The 26999-nt window shown below is 41.2% G+C and overlaps 1 long non-coding RNA gene across 1 annotated transcript in view; it reads left to right on the top strand.

The window, feature by feature from the left end:
* LOC116956949 (uncharacterized) overlaps window positions 1-26999 on the top strand; it is a 44115-nt gene that overhangs the window by 5777 nt on the left and 11339 nt on the right. The window contains exons 2-3 of the long non-coding RNA XR_012930397.1: window positions 25272-25355; window positions 25966-26028. This is a non-coding gene — a long non-coding RNA (uncharacterized LOC116956949). The remainder of the gene's footprint in view (window positions 1-25271; window positions 25356-25965; window positions 26029-26999) is intronic.

Genomic DNA, 26999 nt, shown 5'->3' with positions numbered 1-26999 from the left:
CTAGTTTTGAAAAGAATTCGTTTCGCATTAGAAGAAGTTACAGTAGCAGAGGTGAGTGTAAATGCGATTGGTATTACCCCAGAGTCGCGGCATCTCTTCAGGAAGGTGAGAGACTCGATCAGCTGAGCTTTCTTATCCCGGAGTTTGTTGAAAGATCTTAAAGTTATGTGAAAACCCTCCCCGTAGAGGCGATTAAATTTTGATTTAAAGCTTTCGTGACTGCAGTAATTCATATTCTTAGTTTTTTCGGTAAAGTCACGTTGAAGAGAAACAACAAAATAACAAAATATATATAAAACAATACAAAATTCTCACGACGTTTCGACCATAACTCAAACGGTCATCATCAGGTGTGTCGGTTTGCATAAATTTATTTTGAAAACGGCATATTTATTTATATATATAAAAATAACGTTTGCGTCACGCGCAACGATGGCAGTTTGCCAGGACTAGTCCATCTATTTTTTGAAAAGAGGAGGGGGGAGACGAAATTTGTTTTTATGTAAGCTGTCTGAAAGGCACTGTAAGCGTGAACAATCAATCAAGAACTGAAATGATTTATCAAATCTTTCCAATGATTGCTAAGATAGAATCCATCTTCTCGGTTGAAATTGTCTCTGTGTTTGTATATGTGGATAGCCTCATGAACGAATCTCTCATGGAAGCCAGATGGCTTACAAAGAACCTCCGTCTTGGAAAAGTCAATGGCATGTGAGCCTACTGAATTAGAACAATGATCTGCTACGGCCGAGGTGTTGGTCCTACCGTGTTTAAGGTCTGCTTTATGTTCACGAATGCGGTCCGAGATATGGCGTTTGGTTTCTCCAATGTAACTACTACCACAGAGGCAACTTAGTTTGTAGACACCAGGGTATTGTATGTCCGGAATCACATCTTTTACAGACGGAACCAGATCACGGATTTTATGTAATGTGTTGAAACGGACCTGGATCTTGTGTTTATTCAAGATTTTGGAGATCTTTTTTGTGATCCCAGCAATGTAGGGTAAAGTGATGGTTTTGAAAGGCTCCTCAAGAGGGTTCTTCTTCATGGTTTGAGTGATAGCTTTGCGGATTGTATAGTCGGAGTAACCATTAGCCCTAAGAGCTTGGTGTACGTGCTTGAGTTCACTGCTTATGTGTTCCTGGTCGGATATGCATTGGGCTCTATGATACAGAGTCTTGATGAGAGAATTCTTCTGTGATGGATGGTGGTGGGAATCCGGTTTCAGATAAGCATCCGTATGGGTAGCTTTCCTGTAGACAGAGTGGCTCATTGAACCATCAGGTCTCTTTTTAATTAGGACATCCAAAAAAGGTATCTTGCCATCTATTTCGACTTCCATGGTAAATCTGATGGCTGGGTGTATGGAATTGATGTGGTCGAAGAATTTGTCTAGAGCAGGCCGGCCATGTGGCCAGATGACAAAAGTGTCATCCACGTACCTCTTCCATAAGGTTGGGCGCAGAGTGGCAGTCTGGATGGCGTCAGTCTCAAATTTCTCCATGAAAATGTTAGCTATAACTGGAGAAAGGGGGGAGCCCATTGGGGTGCCCTCAGTTTGTTTGTAGAAAGTTCCATTCCAAGTGAAGTATGTATTGGTTAAACAGTGTCTCACCAGGGGGGGTACCTCAGTGTTTAGTCCTTGATGAACCAAGTCTTCAATGATTGCAATGGTGTCAGGTACAGGAACCTTGGTGAATAAGGAAACTACATCAAAACTGACAAGCAGGTCGTCTGGGGACAGGGAAATACCCTTGATTGTTGATACCAGGTGAGTAGAATTTTGTACCGCAGAGGTGGTCTTTCCAGTGAAAGGACGCAGGATTTCAGACAAAAAACGAGCTAGTTTGTAGGTGGGGGAGCTGATAGTAGAGACTATGGGACGAAGAGGTGTATCAACTTTATGTATTTTTGGTAAGCCGTATAATCTTGGTGGCCTGGCAGCAGAAGGTTTCAACGAAAACTGTTTAGATTGATCAATTAATGTGGTTGAATCAGAAATTATTTTGTTGGTTTGTGTGACGAGGCTGTTGGTGGGATCTCTTTTTATTTTTGTATAACTACCATCGTCGAGTAATTCTTTAATTTTGTTGTTGTATTCTATTTTATCCATGATAACAGTAGCATTGCCTTTGTCAGCTGAGAGAACTACAATATCATTCCTCTTTTTTAATTTATATAATTCAAAACGCTCATCTTTGCTGAGGTTGCTAGCTGGCATCTTAGCGTTTTTGAGGGTTGCAGCGATTTCAGATCTTGCTACGTCTGCAGCGATGTGACCCAGGCCCCTGAGAGCAACGTCTACTTGGGCAATTATATCATTAACTGGTATGTGTTTAGGTGTGACTGCAAAGTTTAGACCTTTAGCTAAAACGGATTTCAGACCATCGGAAATAGAACTGTTACTGCGATTAATTACGACTTTATTAACGTCTAACTTTTTGGTGTGTGGGTCCGGTCTTTTGTTTAAGAGGAGGTTAAATTTGGAAATCAGGTTTTCCTTACATTTGGTCGACATCGTAGCAGCTGAAGAGGCAGTCATATTGTCTACATGTTCCCAATCCGATGTGGACATTATTGCCGTCAATGATAAGTGTGATTTGTAGAGTGTCTTGTCTAACTGATCTAGTTCTGTGCGTATAAGTCTGATTTTTTCTGAGATAAGAGCTAAGCTAGTTTTGAAAAGAATTCGTTTCGCATTAGAAGAAGTTACAGTAGCAGAGGTGAGTGTAAATGCGATTGGTATTACCCCAGAGTCGCGGCATCTCTTCAGGAAGGTGAGAGACTCGATCAGCTGAGCTTTCTTATCCCGGAGTTTGTTGAAAGATCTTAAAGTTATGTGAAAACCCTCCCCGTAGAGGCGATTAAATTTTGATTTAAAGCTTTCGTGACTGCAGTAATTCATATTCTTAGTTTTTTCGGTAAAGTCACGTTGAAGAGAAACAACAAAATAACAAAATATATATAAAACAATACAAAATTCTCACGACGTTTCGACCATAACTCAAACGGTCATCATCAGGTGTGTCGGTTTGCATAAATTTATTTTGAAAACGGCATATTTATTTATATATATAAAAATAACGTTTGCGTCACGCGCAACGATGGCAGTTTGCCAGGACTAGTCCATCTATTTTTTGAAAAGAGGAGGGGGGAGACGAAATTTGTTTTTATGTAAGCTGTCTGAAAGGCACTGTAAGCGTGAACAATCAATCAAGAACTGAAATGATTTATCAAATCTTTCCAATGATTGCTAAGATAGAATCCATCTTCTCGGTTGAAATTGTCTCTGTGTTTGTATATGTGGATAGCCTCATGAACGAATCTCTCATGGAAGCCAGATGGCTTACAAAGAACCTCCGTCTTGGAAAAGTCAATGGCATGTGAGCCTACTGAATTAGAACAATGATCTGCTACGGCCGAGGTGTTGGTCCTACCGTGTTTAAGGTCTGCTTTATGTTCACGAATGCGGTCCGAGATATGGCGTTTGGTTTCTCCAATGTAACTACTACCACAGAGGCAACTTAGTTTGTAGACACCAGGGTATTGTATGTCCGGAATCACATCTTTTACAGACGGAACCAGATCACGGATTTTATGTAATGTGTTGAAACGGACCTGGATCTTGTGTTTATTCAAGATTTTGGAGATCTTTTTTGTGATCCCAGCAATGTAGGGTAAAGTGATGGTTTTGAAAGGCTCCTCAAGAGGGTTCTTCTTCATGGTTTGAGTGATAGCTTTGCGGATTGTATAGTCGGAGTAACCATTAGCCCTAAGAGCTTGGTGTACGTGCTTGAGTTCACTGCTTATGTGTTCCTGGTCGGATATGCATTGGGCTCTATGATACAGAGTCTTGATGAGAGAATTCTTCTGTGATGGATGGTGGTGGGAATCCGGTTTCAGATAAGCATCCGTATGGGTAGCTTTCCTGTAGACAGAGTGGCTCATTGAACCATCAGGTCTCTTTTTAATTAGGACATCCAAAAAAGGTATCTTGCCATCTATTTCGACTTCCATGGTAAATCTGATGGCTGGGTGTATGGAATTGATGTGGTCGAAGAATTTGTCTAGAGCAGGCCGGCCATGTGGCCAGATGACAAAAGTGTCATCCACGTACCTCTTCCATAAGGTTGGGCGCAGAGTGGCAGTCTGGATGGCGTCAGTCTCAAATTTCTCCATGAAAATGTTAGCTATAACTGGAGAAAGGGGGGAGCCCATTGGGGTGCCCTCAGTTTGTTTGTAGAAAGTTCCATTCCAAGTGAAGTATGTATTGGTTAAACAGTGTCTCACCAGGGGGGGTACCTCAGTGTTTAGTCCTTGATGAACCAAGTCTTCAATGATTGCAATGGTGTCAGGTACAGGAACCTTGGTGAATAAGGAAACTACATCAAAACTGACAAGCAGGTCGTCTGGGGACAGGGAAATACCCTTGATTGTTGATACCAGGTGAGTAGAATTTTGTACCGCAGAGGTGGTCTTTCCAGTGAAAGGACGCAGGATTTCAGACAAAAAACGAGCTAGTTTGTAGGTGGGGGAGCTGATAGTAGAGACTATGGGACGAAGAGGTGTATCAACTTTATGTATTTTTGGTAAGCCGTATAATCTTGGTGGCCTGGCAGCAGAAGGTTTCAACGAAAACTGTTTAGATTGATCAATTAATGTGGTTGAATCAGAAATTATTTTGTTGGTTTGTGTGACGAGGCTGTTGGTGGGATCTCTTTTTATTTTTGTATAACTACCATCGTCGAGTAATTCTTTAATTTTGTTGTTGTATTCTATTTTATCCATGATAACAGTAGCATTGCCTTTGTCAGCTGAGAGAACTACAATATCATTCCTCTTTTTTAATTTATATAATTCAAAACGCTCATCTTTGCTGAGGTTGCTAGCTGGCATCTTAGCGTTTTTGAGGGTTGCAGCGATTTCAGATCTTGCTACGTCTGCAGCGATGTGACCCAGGCCCCTGAGAGCAACGTCTACTTGGGCAATTATATCATTAACTGGTATGTGTTTAGGTGTGACTGCAAAGTTTAGACCTTTAGCTAAAACGGATTTCAGACCATCGGAAATAGAACTGTTACTGCGATTAATTACGACTTTATTAACGTCTAACTTTTTGGTGTGTGGGTCCGGTCTTTTGTTTAAGAGGAGGTTAAATTTGGAAATCAGGTTTTCCTTACATTTGGTCGACATCGTAGCAGCTGAAGAGGCAGTCATATTGTCTACATGTTCCCAATCCGATGTGGACATTATTGCCGTCAATGATAAGTGTGATTTGTAGAGTGTCTTGTCTAACTGATCTAGTTCTGTGCGTATAAGTCTGATTTTTTCTGAGATAAGAGCTAAGCTAGTTTTGAAAAGAATTCGTTTCGCATTAGAAGAAGTTACAGTAGCAGAGGTGAGTGTAAATGCGATTGGTATTACCCCAGAGTCGCGGCATCTCTTCAGGAAGGTGAGAGACTCGATCAGCTGAGCTTTCTTATCCCGGAGTTTGTTGAAAGATCTTAAAGTTATGTGAAAACCCTCCCCGTAGAGGCGATTAAATTTTGATTTAAAGCTTTCGTGACTGCAGTAATTCATATTCTTAGTTTTTTCGGTAAAGTCACGTTGAAGAGAAACAACAAAATAACAAAATATATATAAAACAATACAAAATTCTCACGACGTTTCGACCATAACTCAAACGGTCATCATCAGGTGTGTCGGTTTGCATAAATTTATTTTGAAAACGGCATATTTATTTATATATATAAAAATAACGTTTGCGTCACGCGCAACGATGGCAGTTTGCCAGGACTAGTCCATCTATTTTTTGAAAAGAGGAGGGGGGAGACGAAATTTGTTTTTATGTAAGCTGTCTGAAAGGCACTGTAAGCGTGAACAATCAATCAAGAACTGAAATGATTTATCAAATCTTTCCAATGATTGCTAAGATAGAATCCATCTTCTCGGTTGAAATTGTCTCTGTGTTTGTATATGTGGATAGCCTCATGAACGAATCTCTCATGGAAGCCAGATGGCTTACACTGGAAAGACCACCTCTGCGGTACAAAATTCTACTCACCTGGTATCAACAATCAAGGGTATTTCCCTGTCCCCAGACGACCTGCTTGTCAGTTTTGATGTAGTTTCCTTATTCACCAAGGTTCCTGTACCTGACACCATTGCAATCATTGAAGACTTGGTTCATCAAGGACTAAACACTGAGGTACCCCCCCTGGTGAGACACTGTTTAACCAATACATACTTCACTTGGAATGGAACTTTCTACAAACAAACTGAGGGCACCCCAATGGGCTCCCCCCTTTCTCCAGTTATAGCTAACATTTTCATGGAGAAATTTGAGACTGACGCCATCCAGACTGCCACTCTGCGCCCAACCTTATGGAAGAGGTACGTGGATGACACTTTTGTCATCTGGCCACATGGCCGGCCTGCTCTAGACAAATTCTTCGACCACATCAATTCCATACACCCAGCCATCAGATTTACCATGGAAGTCGAAATAGATGGCAAGATACCTTTTTTGGATGTCCTAATTAAAAAGAGACCTGATGGTTCAATGAGCCACTCTGTCTACAGGAAAGCTACCCATACGGATGCTTATCTGAAACCGGATTCCCACCACCATCCATCACAGAAGAATTCTCTCATCAAGACTCTGTATCATAGAGCCCAATGCATATCCGACCAGGAACACATAAGCAGTGAACTCAAGCACGTACACCAAGCTCTTAGGGCTAATGGTTACTCCGACTATACAATCCGCAAAGCTATCACTCAAACCATGAAGAAGAACCCTCTTGAGGAGCCTTTCAAAACCATCACTTTACCCTACATTGCTGGGATCACAAAAAAGATCTCCAAAATCTTGAATAAACACAAGATCCAGGTCCGTTTCAACACATTACATAAAATCCGTGATCTGGTTCCGTCTGTAAAAGATGTGATTCCGGACATACAATACCCTGGTGTCTACAAACTAAGTTGCCTCTGTGGTAGTAGTTACATTGGAGAAACCAAACGCCATATCTCGGACCGCATTCGTGAACATAAAGCAGACCTTAAACACGGTAGGACCAACACCTCGGCCGTAGCAGATCATTGTTCTAATTCAGTAGGCTCACATGCCATTGACTTTTCCAAGACGGAGGTTCTTTGTAAGCCATCTGGCTTCCATGAGAGATTCGTTCATGAGGCTATCCACATATACAAACACAGAGACAATTTCAACCGAGAAGATGGATTCTATCTTAGCAATCATTGGAAAGATTTGATAAATCATTTCAGTTCTTGATTGATTGTTCACGCTTACAGTGCCTTTCAGACAGCTTACATAAAAACAAATTTCGTCTCCCCCCTCCTCTTTTCAAAAAATAGATGGACTAGTCCTGGCAAACTGCCATCGTTGCGCGTGACGCAAACGTTATTTTTATATATATAAATAAATATGCCGTTTTCAAAATAAATTTATGCAAACCGACACACCTGATGATGACCGTTTGAGTTATGGTCGAAACGTCGTGAGAATTTTGTATTGTTTTATATATATTTTGTTATTTTGTTGTTTCTCTTCAACGTGACTTTACCGAAAAAACTAAGAATATGAATTACTGCAGTCACGAAAGCTTTAAATCAAAATTTAATCGCCTCTACGGGGAGGGTTTTCACATAACTTTAAGATCTTTCAACAAACTCCGGGATAAGAAAGCTCAGCTGATCGAGTCTCTCACCTTCCTGAAGAGATGCCGCGACTCTGGGGTAATACCAATCGCATTTACACTCACCTCTGCTACTGTAACTTCTTCTAATGCGAAACGAATTCTTTTCAAAACTAGCTTAGCTCTTATCTCAGAAAAAATCAGACTTATACGCACAGAACTAGATCAGTTAGACAAGACACTCTACAAATCACACTTATCATTGACGGCAATAATGTCCACATCGGATTGGGAACATGTAGACAATATGACTGCCTCTTCAGCTGCTACGATGTCGACCAAATGTAAGGAAAACCTGATTTCCAAATTTAACCTCCTCTTAAACAAAAGACCGGACCCACACACCAAAAAGTTAGACGTTAATAAAGTCGTAATTAATCGCAGTAACAGTTCTATTTCCGATGGTCTGAAATCCGTTTTAGCTAAAGGTCTAAACTTTGCAGTCACACCTAAACACATACCAGTTAATGATATAATTGCCCAAGTAGACGTTGCTCTCAGGGGCCTGGGTCACATCGCTGCAGACGTAGCAAGATCTGAAATCGCTGCAACCCTCAAAAACGCTAAGATGCCAGCTAGCAACCTCAGCAAAGATGAGCGTTTTGAATTATATAAATTAAAAAAGAGGAATGATATTGTAGTTCTCTCAGCTGACAAAGGCAATGCTACTGTTATCATGGATAAAATAGAATACAACAACAAAATTAAAGAATTACTCGACGATGGTAGTTATACAAAAATAAAAAGAGATCCCACCAACAGCCTCGTCACACAAACCAACAAAATAATTTCTGATTCAACCACATTAATTGATCAATCTAAACAGTTTTCGTTGAAACCTTCTGCTGCCAGGCCACCAAGATTATACGGCTTACCAAAAATACATAAAGTTGATACACCTCTTCGTCCCATAGTCTCTACTATCAGCTCCCCCACCTACAAACTAGCTCGTTTTTTGTCTGAAATCCTGCGTCCTTTCACTGGAAAGACCACCTCTGCGGTACAAAATTCTACTCACCTGGTATCAACAATCAAGGGTATTTCCCTGTCCCCAGACGACCTGCTTGTCAGTTTTGATGTAGTTTCCTTATTCACCAAGGTTCCTGTACCTGACACCATTGCAATCATTGAAGACTTGGTTCATCAAGGACTAAACACTGAGGTACCCCCCCTGGTGAGACACTGTTTAACCAATACATACTTCACTTGGAATGGAACTTTCTACAAACAAACTGAGGGCACCCCAATGGGCTCCCCCCTTTCTCCAGTTATAGCTAACATTTTCATGGAGAAATTTGAGACTGACGCCATCCAGACTGCCACTCTGCGCCCAACCTTATGGAAGAGGTACGTGGATGACACTTTTGTCATCTGGCCACATGGCCGGCCTGCTCTAGACAAATTCTTCGACCACATCAATTCCATACACCCAGCCATCAGATTTACCATGGAAGTCGAAATAGATGGCAAGATACCTTTTTTGGATGTCCTAATTAAAAAGAGACCTGATGGTTCAATGAGCCACTCTGTCTACAGGAAAGCTACCCATACGGATGCTTATCTGAAACCGGATTCCCACCACCATCCATCACAGAAGAATTCTCTCATCAAGACTCTGTATCATAGAGCCCAATGCATATCCGACCAGGAACACATAAGCAGTGAACTCAAGCACGTACACCAAGCTCTTAGGGCTAATGGTTACTCCGACTATACAATCCGCAAAGCTATCACTCAAACCATGAAGAAGAACCCTCTTGAGGAGCCTTTCAAAACCATCACTTTACCCTACATTGCTGGGATCACAAAAAAGATCTCCAAAATCTTGAATAAACACAAGATCCAGGTCCGTTTCAACACATTACATAAAATCCGTGATCTGGTTCCGTCTGTAAAAGATGTGATTCCGGACATACAATACCCTGGTGTCTACAAACTAAGTTGCCTCTGTGGTAGTAGTTACATTGGAGAAACCAAACGCCATATCTCGGACCGCATTCGTGAACATAAAGCAGACCTTAAACACGGTAGGACCAACACCTCGGCCGTAGCAGATCATTGTTCTAATTCAGTAGGCTCACATGCCATTGACTTTTCCAAGACGGAGGTTCTTTGTAAGCCATCTGGCTTCCATGAGAGATTCGTTCATGAGGCTATCCACATATACAAACACAGAGACAATTTCAACCGAGAAGATGGATTCTATCTTAGCAATCATTGGAAAGATTTGATAAATCATTTCAGTTCTTGATTGATTGTTCACGCTTACAGTGCCTTTCAGACAGCTTACATAAAAACAAATTTCGTCTCCCCCCTCCTCTTTTCAAAAAATAGATGGACTAGTCCTGGCAAACTGCCATCGTTGCGCGTGACGCAAACGTTATTTTTATATATATAAATAAATATGCCGTTTTCAAAATAAATTTATGCAAACCGACACACCTGATGATGACCGTTTGAGTTATGGTCGAAACGTCGTGAGAATTTTGTATTGTTTTATATATATTTTGTTATTTTGTTGTTTCTCTTCAACGTGACTTTACCGAAAAAACTAAGAATATGAATTACTGCAGTCACGAAAGCTTTAAATCAAAATTTAATCGCCTCTACGGGGAGGGTTTTCACATAACTTTAAGATCTTTCAACAAACTCCGGGATAAGAAAGCTCAGCTGATCGAGTCTCTCACCTTCCTGAAGAGATGCCGCGACTCTGGGGTAATACCAATCGCATTTACACTCACCTCTGCTACTGTAACTTCTTCTAATGCGAAACGAATTCTTTTCAAAACTAGCTTAGCTCTTATCTCAGAAAAAATCAGACTTATACGCACAGAACTAGATCAGTTAGACAAGACACTCTACAAATCACACTTATCATTGACGGCAATAATGTCCACATCGGATTGGGAACATGTAGACAATATGACTGCCTCTTCAGCTGCTACGATGTCGACCAAATGTAAGGAAAACCTGATTTCCAAATTTAACCTCCTCTTAAACAAAAGACCGGACCCACACACCAAAAAGTTAGACGTTAATAAAGTCGTAATTAATCGCAGTAACAGTTCTATTTCCGATGGTCTGAAATCCGTTTTAGCTAAAGGTCTAAACTTTGCAGTCACACCTAAACACATACCAGTTAATGATATAATTGCCCAAGTAGACGTTGCTCTCAGGGGCCTGGGTCACATCGCTGCAGACGTAGCAAGATCTGAAATCGCTGCAACCCTCAAAAACGCTAAGATGCCAGCTAGCAACCTCAGCAAAGATGAGCGTTTTGAATTATATAAATTAAAAAAGAGGAATGATATTGTAGTTCTCTCAGCTGACAAAGGCAATGCTACTGTTATCATGGATAAAATAGAATACAACAACAAAATTAAAGAATTACTCGACGATGGTAGTTATACAAAAATAAAAAGAGATCCCACCAACAGCCTCGTCACACAAACCAACAAAATAATTTCTGATTCAACCACATTAATTGATCAATCTAAACAGTTTTCGTTGAAACCTTCTGCTGCCAGGCCACCAAGATTATACGGCTTACCAAAAATACATAAAGTTGATACACCTCTTCGTCCCATAGTCTCTACTATCAGCTCCCCCACCTACAAACTAGCTCGTTTTTTGTCTGAAATCCTGCGTCCTTTCACTGGAAAGACCACCTCTGCGGTACAAAATTCTACTCACCTGGTATCAACAATCAAGGGTATTTCCCTGTCCCTAGACGACCTGCTTGTCAGTTTTGATGTAGTTTCCTTATTCACCAAGGTTCCTGTACCTGACACCATTGCAATCATTGAAGACTTGGTTCATCAAGGACTAAACACTGAGGTACCCCCCCTGGTGAGACACTGTTTAACCAATACATACTTCACTTGGAATGGAACTTTCTACAAACAAACTGAGGGCACCCCAATGGGCTCCCCCCTTTCTCCAGTTATAGCTAACATTTTCATGGAGAAATTTGAGACTGACGCCATCCAGACTGCCACTCTGCGCCCAACCTTATGGAAGAGGTACGTGGATGACACTTTTGTCATCTGGCCACATGGCCGGCCTGCTCTAGACAAATTCTTCGACCACATCAATTCCATACACCCAGCCATCAGATTTACCATGGAAGTCGAAATAGATGGCAAGATACCTTTTTTTGGATGTCCTAATTAAAAAGAGACCTGATGGTTCAATGAGCCACTCTGTCTACAGGAAAGCTACCCATACGGATGCTTATCTGAAACCGGATTCCCACCACCATCCATCACAGAAGAATTCTCTCATCAAGACTCTGTATCATAGAGCCCAATGCATATCCGACCAGGAACACATAAGCAGTGAACTCAAGCACGTACACCAAGCTCTTAGGGCTAATGGTTACTCCGACTATACAATCCGCAAAGCTATCACTCAAACCATGAAGAAGAACCCTCTTGAGGAGCCTTTCAAAACCATCACTTTACCCTACATTGCTGGGATCACAAAAAAGATCTCCAAAATCTTGAATAAACACAAGATCCAGGTCCGTTTCAACACATTACATAAAATCCGTGATCTGGTTCCGTCTGTAAAAGATGTGATTCCGGACATACAATACCCTGGTGTCTACAAACTAAGTTGCCTCTGTGGTAGTAGTTACATTGGAGAAACCAAACGCCATATCTCGGACCGCATTCGTGAACATAAAGCAGACCTTAAACACGGTAGGACCAACACCTCGGCCGTAGCAGATCATTGTTCTAATTCAGTAGGCTCACATGCCATTGACTTTTCCAAGACGGAGGTTCTTTGTAAGCCATCTGGCTTCCATGAGAGATTCGTTCATGAGGCTATCCACATATACAAACACAGAGACAATTTCAACCGAGAAGATGGATTCTATCTTAGCAATCATTGGAAAGATTTGATAAATCATTTCAGTTCTTGATTGATTGTTCACGCTTACAGTGCCTTTCAGACAGCTTACATAAAAACAAATTTCGTCTCCCCCCTCCTCTTTTCAAAAAATAGATGGACTAGTCCTGGCAAACTGCCATCGTTGCGCGTGACGCAAACGTTATTTTTATATATATAAATAAATATGCCGTTTTCAAAATAAATTTATGCAAACCGACACACCTGATGATGACCGTTTGAGTTATGGTCGAAACGTCGTGAGAATTTTGTATTGTTTTATATATATTTTGTTATTTTGTTGTTTCTCTTCAACGTGACTTTACCGAAAAAACTAAGAATATGAATTACTGCAGTCACGAAAGCTTTAAATCAAAATTTAATCGCCTCTACGGGGAGGGTTTTCACATAACTTTAAGATCTTTCAACAAACTCCGGGATAAGAAAGCTCAGCTGATCGAGTCTCTCACCTTCCTGAAGAGATGCCGCGACTCTGGGGTAATACCAATCGCATTTACACTCACCTCTGCTACTGTAACTTCTTCTAATGCGAAACGAATTCTTTTCAAAACTAGCTTAGCTCTTATCTCAGAAAAAATCAGACTTATACGCACAGAACTAGATCAGTTAGACAAGACACTCTACAAATCACACTTATCATTGACGGCAATAATGTCCACATCGGATTGGGAACATGTAGACAATATGACTGCCTCTTCAGCTGCTACGATGTCGACCAAATGTAAGGAAAACCTGATTTCCAAATTTAACCTCCTCTTAAACAAAAGACCGGACCCACACACCAAAAAGTTAGACGTTAATAAAGTCGTAATTAATCGCAGTAACAGTTCTATTTCCGATGGTCTGAAATCCGTTTTAGCTAAAGGTCTAAACTTTGCAGTCACACCTAAACACATACCAGTTAATGATATAATTGCCCAAGTAGACGTTGCTCTCAGGGGCCTGGGTCACATCGCTGCAGACGTAGCAAGATCTGAAATCGCTGCAACCCTCAAAAACGCTAAGATGCCAGCTAGCAACCTCAGCAAAGATGAGCGTTTTGAATTATATAAATTAAAAAAGAGGAATGATATTGTAGTTCTCTCAGCTGACAAAGGCAATGCTACTGTTATCATGGATAAAATAGAATACAACAACAAAATTAAAGAATTACTCGACGATGGTAGTTATACAAAAATAAAAAGAGATCCCACCAACAGCCTCGTCACACAAACCAACAAAATAATTTCTGATTCAACCACATTAATTGATCAATCTAAACAGTTTTCGTTGAAACCTTCTGCTGCCAGGCCACCAAGATTATACGGCTTACCAAAAATACATAAAGTTGATACACCTCTTCGTCCCATAGTCTCTACTATCAGCTCCCCCACCTACAAACTAGCTCGTTTTTTGTCTGAAATCCTGCGTCCTTTCACTGGAAAGACCACCTCTGCGGTACAAAATTCTACTCACCTGGTATCAACAATCAAGGGTATTTCCCTGTCCCCAGACGACCTGCTTGTCAGTTTTGATGTAGTTTCCTTATTCACCAAGGTTCCTGTACCTGACACCATTGCAATCATTGAAGACTTGGTTCATCAAGGACTAAACACTGAGGTACCCCCCCTGGTGAGACACTGTTTAACCAATACATACTTCACTTGGAATGGAACTTTCTACAAACAAACTGAGGGCACCCCAATGGGCTCCCCCCTTTCTCCAGTTATAGCTAACATTTTCATGGAGAAATTTGAGACTGACGCCATCCAGACTGCCACTCTGCGCCCAACCTTATGGAAGAGGTACGTGGATGACACTTTTGTCATCTGGCCACATGGCCGGCCTGCTCTAGACAAATTCTTCGACCACATCAATTCCATACACCCAGCCATCAGATTTACCATGGAAGTCGAAATAGATGGCAAGATACCTTTTTTGGATGTCCTAATTAAAAAGAGACCTGATGGTTCAATGAGCCACTCTGTCTACAGGAAAGCTACCCATACGGATGCTTATCTGAAACCGGATTCCCACCACCATCCATCACAGAAGAATTCTCTCATCAAGACTCTGTATCATAGAGCCCAATGCATATCCGACCAGGAACACATAAGCAGTGAACTCAAGCACGTACACCAAGCTCTTAGGGCTAATGGTTACTCCGACTATACAATCCGCAAAGCTATCACTCAAACCATGAAGAAGAACCCTCTTGAGGAGCCTTTCAAAACCATCACTTTACCCTACATTGCTGGGATCACAAAAAAGATCTCCAAAATCTTGAATAAACACAAGATCCAGGTCCGTTTCAACACATTACATAAAATCCGTGATCTGGTTCCGTCTGTAAAAGATGTGATTCCGGACATACAATACCCTGGTGTCTACAAACTAAGTTGCCTCTGTGGTAGTAGTTACATTGGAGAAACCAAACGCCATATCTCGGACCGCATTCGTGAACATAAAGCAGACCTTAAACACGGTAGGACCAACACCTCGGCCGTAGCAGATCATTGTTCTAATTCAGTAGGCTCACATGCCATTGACTTTTCCAAGACGGAGGTTCTTTGTAAGCCATCTGGCTTCCATGAGAGATTCGTTCATGAGGCTATCCACATATACAAACACAGAGACAATTTCAACCGAGAAGATGGATTCTATCTTAGCAATCATTGGAAAGATTTGATAAATCATTTCAGTTCTTGATTGATTGTTCACGCTTACAGTGCCTTTCAGACAGCTTACATAAAAACAAATTTCGTCTCCCCCCTCCTCTTTTCAAAAAATAGATGGACTAGTCCTGGCAAACTGCCATCGTTGCGCGTGACGCAAACGTTATTTTTATATATATAAATAAATATGCCGTTTTCAAAATAAATTTATGCAAACCGACACACCTGATGATGACCGTTTGAGTTATGGTCGAAACGTCGTGAGAATTTTGTATTGTTTTATATATATTTTGTTATTTTGTTGTTTCTCTTCAACGTGACTTTACCGAAAAAACTAAGAATATGAATTACTGCAGTCACGAAAGCTTTAAATCAAAATTTAATCGCCTCTACGGGGAGGGTTTTCACATAACTTTAAGATCTTTCAACAAACTCCGGGATAAGAAAGCTCAGCTGATCGAGTCTCTCACCTTCCTGAAGAGATGCCGCGACTCTGGGGTAATACCAATCGCATTTACACTCACCTCTGCTACTGTAACTTCTTCTAATGCGAAACGAATTCTTTTCAAAACTAGCTTAGCTCTTATCTCAGAAAAAATCAGACTTATACGCACAGAACTAGATCAGTTAGACAAGACACTCTACAAATCACACTTATCATTGACGGCAATAATGTCCACATCGGATTGGGAACATGTAGACAATATGACTGCCTCTTCAGCTGCTACGATGTCGACCAAATGTAAGGAAAACCTGATTTCCAAATTTAACCTCCTCTTAAACAAAAGACCGGACCCACACACCAAAAAGTTAGACGTTAATAAAGTCGTAATTAATCGCAGTAACAGTTCTATTTCCGATGGTCTGAAATCCGTTTTAGCTAAAGGTCTAAACTTTGCAGTCACACCTAAACACATACCAGTTAATGATATAATTGCCCAAGTAGACGTTGCTCTCAGGGGCCTGGGTCACATCGCTGCAGACGTAGCAAGATCTGAAATCGCTGCAACCCTCAAAAACGCTAAGATGCCAGCTAGCAACCTCAGCAAAGATGAGCGTTTTGAATTATATAAATTAAAAAAGAGGAATGATATTGTAGTTCTCTCAGCTGACAAAGGCAATGCTACTGTTATCATGGATAAAATAGAATACAACAACAAAATTAAAGAATTACTCGACGATGGTAGTTATACAAAAATAAAAAGAGATCCCACCAACAGCCTCGTCACACAAACCAACAAAATAATTTCTGATTCAACCACATTAATTGATCAATCTAAACAGTTTTCGTTGAAACCTTCTGCTGCCAGGCCACCAAGATTATACGGCTTACCAAAAATACATAAAGTTGATACACCTCTTCGTCCCATAGTCTCTACTATCAGCTCCCCCACCTACAAACTAGCTCGTTTTTTGTCTGAAATCCTGCGTCCTTTCACTGGAAAGACCACCTCTGCGGTACAAAATTCTACTCACCTGGTATCAACAATCAAGGGTATTTCCCTGTCCCCAGACGACCTGCTTGTCAGTTTTGATGTAGTTTCCTTATTCACCAAGGTTCCTGTACCTGACACCATTGCAATCATTGAAGACTTGGTTCATCAAGGACTAAACACTGAGGTACCCCCCCTGGTGAGACACTGTTTAACCAATACATACTTCACTTGGAATGGAACTTTCTACAAACAAACTGAGGGCACCCCAATGGGCTCCCCCCTTTCTCCAGTTATAGCTAACATTTTCATGGAGAAATTTGAGACTGACGCCATCCAGACTGCCACTCTGCGCCCAACCTTATGGAAGAGGTACGTGGATGACACTTTTGTCATCTGGCCACATGGCCGGCCTGCTCTAGACAAATTCTTCGACCACATCAATTCCATACACCCAGCCATCAGATTTACCATGGAAGTCGAAATAGATGGCAAGATACCTTTTTTGGATGTCCTAATTAAAAAGAGACCTGATGGTTCAATGAGCCACTCTGTCTACAGGAAAGCTACCCATACGGATGCTTATCTGAAACCGGATTCCCACCACCATCCATCACAGAAGAATTCTCTCATCAAGACTCTGTATCATAGAGCCCAATGCATATCCGACCAGGAACACATAAGCAGTGAACTCAAGCACGTACACCAAGCTCTTAGGGCTAATGGTTACTCCGACTATACAATCCGCAAAGCTATCACTCAAACCATGAAGAAGAACCCTCTTGAGGAGCCTTTCAAAACCATCACTTTACCCTACATTGCTGGGATCACAAAAAAGATCTCCAAAATCTTGAATAAACACAAGATCCAGGTCCGTTTCAACACATTACATAAAATCCGTGATCTGGTTCCGTCTGTAAAAGATGTGATTCCGGACATACAATACCCTGGTGTCTACAAACTAAGTTGCCTCTGTGGTAGTAGTTACATTGGAGAAACCAAACGCCATATCTCGGACCGCATTCGTGAACATAAAGCAGACCTTAAACACGGTAGGACCAACACCTCGGCCGTAGCAGATCATTGTTCTAATTCAGTAGGCTCACATGCCATTGACTTTTCCAAGACGGAGGTTCTTTGTAAGCCATCTGGCTTCCATGAGAGATTCGTTCATGAGGCTATCCACATATACAAACACAGAGACAATTTCAACCGAGAAGATGGATTCTATCTTAGCAATCATTGGAAAGATTTGATAAATCATTTCAGTTCTTGATTGATTGTTCACGCTTACAGTGCCTTTCAGACAGCTTACATAAAAACAAATTTCGTCTCCCCCCTCCTCTTTTCAAAAAATAGATGGACTAGTCCTGGCAAACTGCCATCGTTGCGCGTGACGCAAACGTTATTTTTATATATATAAATAAATATGCCGTTTTCAAAATAAATTTATGCAAACCGACACACCTGATGATGACCGTTTGAGTTATGGTCGAAACGTCGTGAGAATTTTGTATTGTTTTATATATATTTTGTTATTTTGTTGTTTCTCTTCAACGTGACTTTACCGAAAAAACTAAGAATATGAATTACTGCAGTCACGAAAGCTTTAAATCAAAATTTAATCGCCTCTACGGGGAGGGTTTTCACATAACTTTAAGATCTTTCAACAAACTCCGGGATAAGAAAGCTCAGCTGATCGAGTCTCTCACCTTCCTGAAGAGATGCCGCGACTCTGGGGTAATACCAATCGCATTTACACTCACCTCTGCTACTGTAACTTCTTCTAATGCGAAACGAATTCTTTTCAAAACTAGCTTAGCTCTTATCTCAGAAAAAATCAGACTTATACGCACAGAACTAGATCAGTTAGACAAGACACTCTACAAATCACACTTATCATTGACGGCAATAATGTCCACATCGGATTGGGAACATGTAGACAATATGACTGCCTCTTCAGCTGCTACGATGTCGACCAAATGTAAGGAAAACCTGATTTCCAAATTTAACCTCCTCTTAAACAAAAGACCGGACCCACACACCAAAAAGTTAGACGTTAATAAAGTCGTAATTAATCGCAGTAACAGTTCTATTTCCGATGGTCTGAAATCCGTTTTAGCTAAAGGTCTAAACTTTGCAGTCACACCTAAACACATACCAGTTAATGATATAATTGCCCAAGTAGACGTTGCTCTCAGGGGCCTGGGTCACATCGCTGCAGACGTAGCAAGATCTGAAATCGCTGCAACCCTCAAAAACGCTAAGATGCCAGCTAGCAACCTCAGCAAAGATGAGCGTTTTGAATTATATAAATTAAAAAAGAGGAATGATATTGTAGTTCTCTCAGCTGACAAAGGCAATGCTACTGTTATCATGGATAAAATAGAATACAACAACAAAATTAAAGAATTACTCGACGATGGTAGTTATACAAAAATAAAAAGAGATCCCACCAACAGCCTCGTCACACAAACCAACAAAATAATTTCTGATTCAACCACATTAATTGATCAATCTAAACAGTTTTCGTTGAAACCTTCTGCTGCCAGGCCACCAAGATTATACGGCTTACCAAAAATACATAAAGTTGATACACCTCTTCGTCCCATAGTCTCTACTATCAGCTCCCCCACCTACAAACTAGCTCGTTTTTTGTCTGAAATCCTGCGTCCTTTCACTGGAAAGACCACCTCTGCGGTACAAAATTCTACTCACCTGGTATCAACAATCAAGGGTATTTCCCTGTCCCTAGACGACCTGCTTGTCAGTTTTGATGTAGTTTCCTTATTCACCAAGGTTCCTGTACCTGACACCATTGCAATCATTGAAGACTTGGTTCATCAAGGACTAAACACTGAGGTACCCCCCCTGGTGAGACACTGTTTAACCAATACATACTTCACTTGGAATGGAACTTTCTACAAACAAACTGAGGGCACCCCAATGGGCTCCCCCCTTTCTCCAGTTATAGCTAACATTTTCATGGAGAAATTTGAGACTGACGCCATCCAGACTGCCACTCTGCGCCCAACCTTATGGAAGAGGTACGTGGATGACACTTTTGTCATCTGGCCACATGGCCGGCCTGCTCTAGACAAATTCTTCGACCACATCAATTCCATACACCCAGCCATCAGATTTACCATGGAAGTCGAAATAGATGGCAAGATACCTTTTTTTGGATGTCCTAATTAAAAAGAGACCTGATGGTTCAATGAGCCACTCTGTCTACAGGAAAGCTACCCATACGGATGCTTATCTGAAACCGGATTCCCACCACCATCCATCACAGAAGAATTCTCTCATCAAGACTCTGTATCATAGAGCCCAATGCATATCCGACCAGGAACACATAAGCAGTGAACTCAAGCACGTACACCAAGCTCTTAGGGCTAATGGTTACTCCGACTATACAATCCGCAAAGCTATCACTCAAACCATGAAGAAGAACCCTCTTGAGGAGCCTTTCAAAACCATCACTTTACCCTACATTGCTGGGATCACAAAAAAGATCTCCAAAATCTTGAATAAACACAAGATCCAGGTCCGTTTCAACACATTACATAAAATCCGTGATCTGGTTCCGTCTGTAAAAGATGTGATTCCGGACATACAATACCCTGGTGTCTACAAACTAAGTTGCCTCTGTGGTAGTAGTTACATTGGAGAAACCAAACGCCATATCTCGGACCGCATTCGTGAACATAAAGCAGACCTTAAACACGGTAGGACCAACACCTCGGCCGTAGCAGATCATTGTTCTAATTCAGTAGGCTCACATGCCATTGACTTTTCCAAGACGGAGGTTCTTTGTAAGCCATCTGGCTTCCATGAGAGATTCGTTCATGAGGCTATCCACATATACAAACACAGAGACAATTTCAACCGAGAAGATGGATTCTATCTTAGCAATCATTGGAAAGATTTGATAAATCATTTCAGTTCTTGATTGATTGTTCACGCTTACAGTGCCTTTCAGACAGCTTACATAAAAACAAATTTCGTCTCCCCCCTCCTCTTTTCAAAAAATAGATGGACTAGTCCTGGCAAACTGCCATCGTTGCGCGTGACGCAAACGTTATTTTTATATATATAAATAAATATGCCGTTTTCAAAATAAATTTATGCAAACCGACACACCTGATGATGACCGTTTGAGTTATGGTCGAAACGTCGTGAGAATTTTGTATTGTTTTATATATATTTTGTTATTTTGTTGTTTCTCTTCAACGTGACTTTACCGAAAAAACTAAGAATATGAATTACTGCAGTCACGAAAGCTTTAAATCAAAATTTAATCGCCTCTACGGGGAGGGTTTTCACATAACTTTAAGATCTTTCAACAAACTCCGGGATAAGAAAGCTCAGCTGATCGAGTCTCTCACCTTCCTGAAGAGATGCCGCGACTCTGGGGTAATACCAATCGCATTTACACTCACCTCTGCTACTGTAACTTCTTCTAATGCGAAACGAATTCTTTTCAAAACTAGCTTAGCTCTTATCTCAGAAAAAATCAGACTTATACGCACAGAACTAGATCAGTTAGACAAGACACTCTACAAATCACACTTATCATTGACGGCAATAATGTCCACATCGGATTGGGAACATGTAGACAATATGACTGCCTCTTCAGCTGCTACGATGTCGACCAAATGTAAGGAAAACCTGATTTCCAAATTTAACCTCCTCTTAAACAAAAGACCGGACCCACACACCAAAAAGTTAGACGTTAATAAAGTCGTAATTAATCGCAGTAACAGTTCTATTTCCGATGGTCTGAAATCCGTTTTAGCTAAAGGTCTAAACTTTGCAGTCACACCTAAACACATACCAGTTAATGATATAATTGCCCAAGTAGACGTTGCTCTCAGGGGCCTGGGTCACATCGCTGCAGACGTAGCAAGATCTGAAATCGCTGCAACCCTCAAAAACGCTAAGATGCCAGCTAGCAACCTCAGCAAAGATGAGCGTTTTGAATTATATAAATTAAAAAAGAGGAATGATATTGTAGTTCTCTCAGCTGACAAAGGCAATGCTACTGTTATCATGGATAAAATAGAATACAACAACAAAATTAAAGAATTACTCGACGATGGTAGTTATACAAAAATAAAAAGAGATCCCACCAACAGCCTCGTCACACAAACCAACAAAATAATTTCTGATTCAACCACATTAATTGATCAATCTAAACAGTTTTCGTTGAAACCTTCTGCTGCCAGGCCACCAAGATTATACGGCTTACCAAAAATACATAAAGTTGATACACCTCTTCGTCCCATAGTCTCTACTATCAGCTCCCCCACCTACAAACTAGCTCGTTTTTTGTCTGAAATCCTGCGTCCTTTCACTGGAAAGACCACCTCTGCGGTACAAAATTCTACTCACCTGGTATCAACAATCAAGGGTATTTCCCTGTCCCCAGACGACCTGCTTGTCAGTTTTGATGTAGTTTCCTTATTCACCAAGGTTCCTGTACCTGACACCATTGCAATCATTGAAGACTTGGTTCATCAAGGACTAAACACTGAGGTACCCCCCCTGGTGAGACACTGTTTAACCAATACATACTTCACTTGGAATGGAACTTTCTACAAACAAACTGAGGGCACCCCAATGGGCTCCCCCCTTTCTCCAGTTATAGCTAACATTTTCATGGAGAAATTTGAGACTGACGCCATCCAGACTGCCACTCTGCGCCCAACCTTATGGAAGAGGTACGTGGATGACACTTTTGTCATCTGGCCACATGGCCGGCCTGCTCTAGACAAATTCTTCGACCACATCAATTCCATACACCCAGCCATCAGATTTACCATGGAAGTCGAAATAGATGGCAAGATACCTTTTTTGGATGTCCTAATTAAAAAGAGACCTGATGGTTCAATGAGCCACTCTGTCTACAGGAAAGCTACCCATACGGATGCTTATCTGAAACCGGATTCCCACCACCATCCATCACAGAAGAATTCTCTCATCAAGACTCTGTATCATAGAGCCCAATGCATATCCGACCAGGAACACATAAGCAGTGAACTCAAGCACGTACACCAAGCTCTTAGGGCTAATGGTTACTCCGACTATACAATCCGCAAAGCTATCACTCAAACCATGAAGAAGAACCCTCTTGAGGAGCCTTTCAAAACCATCACTTTACCCTACATTGCTGGGATCACAAAAAAGATCTCCAAAATCTTGAATAAACACAAGATCCAGGTCCGTTTCAACACATTACATAAAATCCGTGATCTGGTTCCGTCTGTAAAAGATGTGATTCCGGACATACAATACCCTGGTGTCTACAAACTAAGTTGCCTCTGTGGTAGTAGTTACATTGGAGAAACCAAACGCCATATCTCGGACCGCATTCGTGAACATAAAGCAGACCTTAAACACGGTAGGACCAACACCTCGGCCGTAGCAGATCATTGTTCTAATTCAGTAGGCTCACATGCCATTGACTTTTCCAAGACGGAGGTTCTTTGTAAGCCATCTGGCTTCCATGAGAGATTCGTTCATGAGGCTATCCACATATACAAACACAGAGACAATTTCAACCGAGAAGATGGATTCTATCTTAGCAATCATTGGAAAGATTTGATAAATCATTTCAGTTCTTGATTGATTGTTCACGCTTACAGTGCCTTTCAGACAGCTTACATAAAAACAAATTTCGTCTCCCCCCTCCTCTTTTCAAAAAATAGATGGACTAGTCCTGGCAAACTGCCATCGTTGCGCGTGACGCAAACGTTATTTTTATATATATAAATAAATATGCCGTTTTCAAAATAAATTTATGCAAACCGACACACCTGATGATGACCGTTTGAGTTATGGTCGAAACGTCGTGAGAATTTTGTATTGTTTTATATATATTTTGTTATTTTGTTGTTTCTCTTCAACGTGACTTTACCGAAAAAACTAAGAATACTACCCATAGACTCAACACCACCCAGAGACTCAACACTGCCCATAGAATAAAATAACACAATTGTAATTATTTATCAATTTATTATTTTATTCTCATTCTACGTGACTTTACCGAAAGAACCAAAGAAGATGAATCCTTGCAGTCACGAAAGCTTTAAATCGAAATTTAACTGCCCATAGACTCAAGACCCCCATAGACTCAACACTGCCTATAGACTCAACACTACTTATAGACTCAACACTACCCATAGACTCTACACTACCCATAGACTCAACACAACCCATAGACTCAACACCACCCATAGTCTCAACACTGCCTATCGACTCAACAGTACTTATAGACTCAACACTACCAATAGACTCTACACTACCCTTAGACTCAACACTACCCATAGACTCTACACTACCCATACACTCAACACTGCACATAGACACAACACTGCTCCTAGACTCAACACCACCCAGAGACTCAACACTGCCCATAGACTCAACACCCCCATAGACTCAACACTGCCTATAGACTCAACACTACTTATAGACTCAACACTACCCATAGACTCTACACTACCCATATACTCAACACCACCCATAGACTCAACACCACCCATAGACTCAACACTGCCTATAGACTCAACAGTACTTATAGACTCAACACTACCCATAGACTCTACACTACTCTTAGACTCAACACTACCCATAGACTCAACACTACCTTAACACTGCCCGTAGACTAACACTGTCCATCTTTAATGTCTACATCTTTAACGCCTACATCTTTAATGGCTGTATATTTAATGCCCGTATCTTGAATGGATCTATCTATAAGTGAGGGTGCAAAAGCGCATGCACATGTTTTGCTGGTATCCGTACGTATTTGTGTTTTTTGGAGTTGTTTGAGTTGTGTCCAGTATTTACGCGTGGTGTGTGTAGACGTACATGCATGTTATTTATATGGGGGGAGCGGTGGCGCAGCGGTTAGCGTATACGCTGGGCGAACAAATCCAGCGGCCCGAGTTCCAATCCTGCTCACGGCCACCAACATTACCAGTGACAGCGATTATCAAAACCGGCCCTGGGACTCCCCTAGATCGACTCGGCCTAAAACCAGTTACCTGGTGCGATGTGAAACTATTGTATTAATTGGCTGTCGGGTGGTGGCGGCCTGAACGACACTTATATATATTTTACGCTATCTAACCCAAAAAACGTGTATTATGGATGATATTGTTCACGAAAGCCTTCTACGTGTTAAACAGAATTAAAAAGAAGTTGACGAAACATTGCAAATCGAGCGTAGACATATCTTGCCACGACCCACAAGCCCTGGCCACTGTTAATTTAAAATCGCTCCAAACTTTTCAATTTATCCTCCTGTCAATGCAATTTACTTAGCCACAATTATCCTTTGGATCCTAGATAACATTTAACTAAATAACATCCTCGCAACACATCGCCTCGGCTTATTATTACTTGACAAAGACTCCTTTTAAGTACTCCAAGTATGCATTTAGGATAGCGTATTTTTACGGTTCCTAGTATTATTATTATTTTTATGGAATATCTGTTGGACTAACGTAGAATTTCTTTTTGGCTTGTGTAAATACTCTTAGGTGGGTTGCAAGCGGCCTGAATCCCAATGTCCATCTGCCTGACGATGTCGGCTTGCCCCACTCCTGCTACCTCTTAAACACGAGGTGAGTAGTCAATGGGGAATTATTTGGTCAAGGAAGTCATTTTATGTGTGGCTGTTAAAATGCACAACAACGATGCACTGTGCCAAGGTGGATCGAAGGTGGGCTGAGGAGTGAGTGAGTGCGTGAGTGAGTGGGTGGGTGTGTGATTGGGTAAGTTGGTCAGTAATTGGATGTGTGAGTGAGTGGGTGCGTGATTGAGTGGGTACGTTGGTCAGTAAGTGGGTGGGTGGGTGAGTGTGCGTGGGTGAGTAGGTGGTTGAGTTAGTAAGTTGGTCCGTGAGTGGGTGAGTGAGTAGGTAAGTTGGTCAGTGAGTGGGTGGGTGATTGGGTGCACGCGTTCCACGTCATAACGTGATAGCGATGGCAGTTCGTACTGACGTAGCAGTTGTGTGGCTGTAAATAGAATGCCTATTAATAATCTTGCATTGCATCATTGGTTTTGTGCAGTCATGTCAATGATTGTGGTTGCTTGAAAATATATATTTAGAACAAAGTAATAATCTGTACACAACCCATCCACCAGTCAAATGTATTGTTGGTCCCATCGGAGTGCCGATCCATGTCCATGCGAATAACGTTCACCTTGCCTATGGCGTTCTGTGTGTTGCAGAACTTCCATTGGTGTCTCGACATGGAGACTGCAGCAGTGCAAACAGATGGACAACCATCACAGGTAACTACAGGTCTCTTTTTCCCATCCTGGAAACTAATCTAACTCTTGTTTATATGTATATATATTTATAATACTGCGTATCGTTGTCGTTAACTTATTATTGCTTCACCAGTCCGGTGAAGTAAGGTTAAATAACCCTTACTCCAATTGTAACGCGGTACTTTGTCCAGCCGCTGGACAGAGGTCGTTACTGCTGATACGGTCGCAATTTAGTATGTGCCCTCTTTCGATGGGAGCGCTCTGTGTGCCACAGATCAGCAGATTTAATTTAAAACATGGTGGCCTATCCTTCCTGTATATAAATATACTAGCAGGAAGTACCCAGCGTTGCCCGGGCCAAAAATTTATATCTAAACTACTTTTAAAAATCTTACATATACATACACAGATACTAAGGTATTGTGAAAGGCCAGTGGGCCGTTTGTCCATTTCTCCATCAACAAAATTATAAGAGGCTTGGAGAAGTCCAAAGTTTATAGAAAGTGTGGGGTAAATAGTTGATATCAAAGGTTTGCAAAAATTGTCGCCCCCACCCCCCATCATAAAATAAATTTACCCCTGCGTAGGTATATATACCTACACACCCTACATACACCAGAGTAAGTCGTATCTATTGACTCTGTATCTACTGACTGTACAGTATTATCTACTGAACCAGTAGTAGCTACTGACTGTTTAGTAGTATTTACTGACTGTAGTAACTACAGACACTATAGTAGTATGTACTGGCCCTACAGTAGTATCTATCGACTTTACAGTAGTAACTACTAACTCTTTAGCGGCATCTACTGTCTCTATAGTAGCATCTACTACCTATAGCAGTAGCTACTGACTCTATAGTAGTATCTACTGACTGTATAATAGTTTCTACTGACTCTATAGCAGTAGTTACTGACCGTAGTATCTACTGACTGTATAGTAGTATCTTCTAACTGTAGCAGTATATACCGACCGTGGTGGTATATACTGAC

Source organism: Petromyzon marinus, chromosome 68 (genome assembly GCF_048934315.1).
Source record: "Petromyzon marinus isolate PM22_M1 ecotype Great Lakes invasive population chromosome 68, UKy_Petmar_22M1.pri1.0, whole genome shotgun sequence".
NCBI classification, from domain to species: Eukaryota; Metazoa; Chordata; class Hyperoartia; order Petromyzontiformes; family Petromyzontidae; genus Petromyzon; species Petromyzon marinus.
The sequence above is the reverse complement of the archived record's forward strand: the minus strand, read 5'-3'. Positions and strand labels throughout refer to the sequence as shown.